Consider the following 4,796-nt stretch of genomic DNA (forward strand, 5'->3'; position numbering starts at 1 on the left):
GCTGCGGCTGCTCCTGCTGCTGGTGCCCGTCTCGATGTTCTGCCCAGAAGGTCAGAGGCCACAGGTATTTATATCACCTGTGGCATGGGCCCTTCCTGTTTCCGTCCTCTGCTTGCTCCATCTCCGCCCCTTCCTGCCTCCATACCTTATTTGGTCAGCACGGAGGTGAGGGACACCTATCCTTCCGCCCCGCTCCCCTCTGGCCAGAGGAATTGCGTCAGAGGTGGCATTTGACCTCAAGATGGCCGGTGCCTAGGGTCACCTTGGCACATACCAACCCTTGGCCCTCGCCAAACATGCCCACTTAACCCCAACCTGCCCTACGTCCCTTCCGGGGCGCATGGTGGTGGGGGTGGCGCTGGAGGCCGTGCCCACCAGCACTGTCCCTCCCTTAACCGCAAGGACCTACGTCCTTCCTCGGCTGGCCACGGAAGCCGGGGAAGTGGGTCCATGGGCTAGGGCAGAGGACGGGGCCCATCCCCTGGCCAGGGGTGATGGGGCGGAGCCCTCAAGGTGTATGGACCGGAGGTATGGAGGGTGATTGGTGGACCACGATGGTCTTAAGGTAGCGCACAGAGGCAGGACCCGGGGATGGCTGTAGTGTTTGCCGCACCTGTGAGGACAGGACTGAGCAACAGCAACTCAAGAACCAACATCCCCCCACTAAGCCCCCTGCCATGAGCAAGAGTAGCAGCAAACCATGGAATAGTGAGCTTCCCTCCTCAAGTCTAAAGAGTCCATAGAACCAGTACAAAACTCCTCTGGTGGTGGGGACTCTTCTTCATTAGTTGCATGGTACGCTGCCAGAGATCATCGTGTCCAATTGTTCAGAGTCACTGGAATGAGGGGACGAGAAGCACTGGTCATGTTGAAAGAGGAACAGGTCGCCTGGTAGAAATAGGTTCCCTTCCCTGATGATGTCACACCATGGCTAAGACTGAAGACAGGCTCTCTGGGAGGCAGTTCAGTGATGATTCCTTTGCTGGGCCTGTCTGGAAGTCAGGCAATCCTGACCATAGAATTGTGAGGCAGAGAAGTACCCAGGAGCATCATATAGCCAGATATGATTGATAAAGTTTGAAATAATAGCTTTTTCCTAATAACATTAAACAATTATTCTTCACTCATTCTCAAAACTACTAACAATTTTAACAAATTTTCCAATTATTCTTCTGTTGCTTTCCGAATCCTTGGGATATGATGACTAAACCTTTTCTGTCCCTTAAAAAGAAACAATCGCAAAGACAAAGTAGACATCCAGATCTGTACATATGTATGTTACCGAATAACATACAGCTCCTTTTGCCCATTAGCTAGGCTATAGCAGAGACAGCATGCAGAACTTGCATTGTCAACCCTGAAAAATGGAGATTTTATATTAAAGACCATCTGAACCAATTAAACAAGCAAAGACGAACAAACCCCAGTTCTAATACATATAATTTGTAATATGCAGCAATTTAATCTGGACTTTGTGTGTTCTAATCTTTAACACGTTCAGTGATGAGCAGGCCAAGCAGTTTCACAGAGTGATGTGTCGTCATTCCCCCTCTCCCAGGCGTGATGTCTGCAAAAGAGAAGGGTCTAGGTCTTGGAGGATCTCCAAGCCTCTACCAAAGTTAGTGGGCGGCCCTCATTGGGATTAGCTGCACAGGTTTGCCCAGTCAGATTCATTTATCATTTCAAATATATCAAGATGACTTTTGTATTTGATCTGCTTTTACCGTTTACTAAGTTAGAGAAATTTAAGGCAATGGCCTTTCAGATATGATTAAATCACCACCCCTCCAGTTGTTCCTAGGCTGGGAGAACGATGGCAAATTCACTCCCAATTCATTCCTAACGACCGCCATTGTAGTTTCAATGGGGAAGTGCCTTAGGCTGAGAAAGGCAGCCATTCACTAGGAGGGAGGCAACCCTTTGCTAGAGGGAGGTGCCTTCCCTCAAAGGAATTCCATTTTGATCTCCCATCTGATAGCTCTCGCCCTGAAGGCAAAGTGGTTAAGTTTCCTACCCCCATGCTTTAGCTTGCAAATTTCTTGAGTAGCTGGGTGCTCGGGTGACGGGAAGGGTCCCCCGTTTCCCAGTAACCCCAATTATGGAATTATTTCCTGTCCCCCGTTTCCCAGTAACCCCAATTATGGAATTATTTCCTGTAATTGATGGTTGGCCTCCTTGCCAAGCATCCTTCCTCATCATAGATACCCGGGCCCTGGTGTCTACCGGTAAGACTTTCCGACGATCATTTACTGGGACGGTCATATGACGGGGGGGGCGGGGGGGGCACCCGGGTTGCGAGAGGGCCGCGGCCGCCGTCCAACGGCCGGGCCCGCCAGATCCCCCTTCTAATTTCCCCGCTCCGTGGTGGTTGGGCCCGTTGGTCTACCTTCCTGAGTGAGCAGCTTCAGGATATGTGTGGGCAGCCCATCCAGCTAGTCCATAGGAAATCCCCGCTCCCTTAATTCCCTCCATATGATCACCCGTTCCCCTGGGCCCAACCTTCCTGAGCCGACCCGCTGTGGGGGTCGGTGGGTATCCCTTTTACTATTCGTTGGAACCGGCTTTGCCCTCCTGAACCCCAGGCCTTTCCTAATCATGGCTGCTACACGCCGGGTAATCGGCATCTTAGGGGACTGGAATAGGGGCCAGTCACTGTTGACCACGTTGGCCAAAGTGCTCCAGGTTTGTACCCCAGGGGCCTATCCCTCAAACGGTGGGCCAGCCCGCGCTCCGGCCCTGGGGGTGCACCCATTACTATTGCACGAAGTAGGCCCTCTTGGGCGGGGAGGGACCAGGGGCTTGGTTCCCGAGTTTTCTCCCTCTCATCCAGGAGTTGTTCAATTCCAAGCATCAGGAGATGCTGGTTTAATGTAGCTGGGTCGGTCCAGCGGAGGGTGCCGGCCCTTCCCTGTTCACTCCGGGGGACTGTCCGAGCCCAGTGTACCGCGAGGGTCCAGAGGGTACGACCTGGAGTGTGAGTGTGGGTCACATCCACCCCTGGGCCCAAATCGAGGCGGCTGCTTTCATTTGGACTGAGGTCCAGCTGGGCTGCTGCTCCCTTCCATATGCTGGCCAACCAGCCTATCACCGGCTCCCCGGGGTCCCGGGAAAACTCCTTAGAGAGCTGCCTGAGTTCAGTGGCTGTGAAGGGAGTAGTCTGCGTGGTGACCTTTCCCTCAGGATTCCGCTTTTCCTTGATAATAGGATAGAGGGGCTTGGGCTGCCACTCAGGGTTCTGCGGGGGCACCTCCCGATCCCAAGGGGAAGAAGCTGGTTCCAGTTGTGGTAGAGGATCGGGACCCCGCTTCTCCTCCCCAGAGGGATTCTTCCCACCCAGCTCCGAGTACATGACCCGCTCGATCTCCTGCTCAGTTACGGGAAGTTTCCTCTGCTTCTAACTCCTTAGCCACCCGGGGTGCCAATTTCTGCTCCAAAAGCATCGCCTGCTGCATTTTTACCTCGGCCGCTGTCTGCAGTAAGAGGTATTTCGTCTCACTTTCCTTTAGTTTTGCCTCTAGGGCGGTCTGCTCCTGCCGCCACCGCCGGAGGTCCCGGGCGGCGGCCTGCAGCGCCGTTGCTAGGAGACCGAGGTGGGCGGTCTTTCCTTTCTTTTTCCTGATTTGGGTAGCCTCCCGCCAATCATAAAATTCCCTCACCAGATTGGCCGGGTCCTCCCAGTGATTCTCCACCCAGCGGCTGTCCCATCTTGGGGTTTTCCATCCCTGATCCGCGAGGAATTCAAAAAGCCCTCTCGGCTCTCTGTCGCCTATCGCCGATCCCATCCTCGTCGCCATTTATGTCGCCCGTCGTCCGGGGACGGGTTCGTTCAGTGATCGGCGAGACGAGAGAGAGAGAGGCCGGGGATGGAAAGCCTAAATTGTGTCAGAGGTGGCATTTGACCTCAAGATGGCCGGTGCCTAGGGTCACCTTGGCACAGCCCGGCACACAGTAGGTGCTTAACAAATACCATTAAAAAAAGAAAAATAATCACTCAATAAATTCATTCGATTGATTTGGAAAGCAGAGAAGCTGGTGCAGAAGGGACAGATAGGCAGGTGAGGGAGAGATAGAAAGGTTAGTGAAGGAGGAGAGATGGAGTTGTCTAGGGAAGACAGAGAGGATAAGCCACTTCTCTGCTGTGTGATTACCTTCTCTGTGCCTCAGTTACCTCATCTGTAAAATGGAGATTGAGACTGTGAGCCCCACGTGGGACAGGGACTGTGTCAAACCTGATATGCTTGTATCCACCTTAGGGCTTAGTACCATGTCTGGCACATAATGAGCGCTTAACAAATACCATTATTATTATTATAAGGGGCAAAGCGGTAGCAAATGGGGGTAGGCAGCATTGTCTAGGACAGTTGTGGAAAGGTTAGGGTGTGGTCAGTGGAGCTAGAAAGGAAATGTTATAGGTGCTGCACCAGTCATCTCGTCCACGTGGTCAACCGCCTCATGGGTTAAATGGCGGGGCGTTCTACAGACTATACAGAAACGCAGAGCGCAGAGTCATGTCCGCGGCAACTTCCTTATCCAGGGCCTCCAGTGTTTCCCGGACATAATCTGTAACCAGAGACCCTGAAAATCTACCTGTAGTAAAGAACAGCATGCTCTGATTTCAAACAGAAGAAACGCTTTCCACGAGATGGATGGACGTGAATTTGGAGAACATCTTATCCCGGGACTGCAGCAGCCTCGCCTGCGACGACCTGGACAGCTCTTCGATCCACCGCCGGATCGTATAAGGCCAACCTATACGTCCCAAGCGCTTAGTACAGTGTTTTGCACAAAGTGAGCGC

The 4,796-nt window shown here is 52.9% G+C and overlaps 1 pseudogene; it reads right to left on the bottom strand.

Moving 5' to 3' along the window:
* Positions 1 to 229: 229 nt before the first annotated feature.
* On the bottom strand, positions 230 to 4,510 carry LOC119921357 (annotated as a pseudogene).
* Between the last annotated feature and the right edge of the window lie 286 nt (positions 4,511 to 4,796).

This window comes from Tachyglossus aculeatus, assembly GCF_015852505.1.
Source record: "Tachyglossus aculeatus isolate mTacAcu1 chromosome 12 unlocalized genomic scaffold, mTacAcu1.pri SUPER_6_unloc_2, whole genome shotgun sequence".
Lineage (NCBI taxonomy): Eukaryota > Metazoa > Chordata > Mammalia > Monotremata > Tachyglossidae > Tachyglossus > Tachyglossus aculeatus.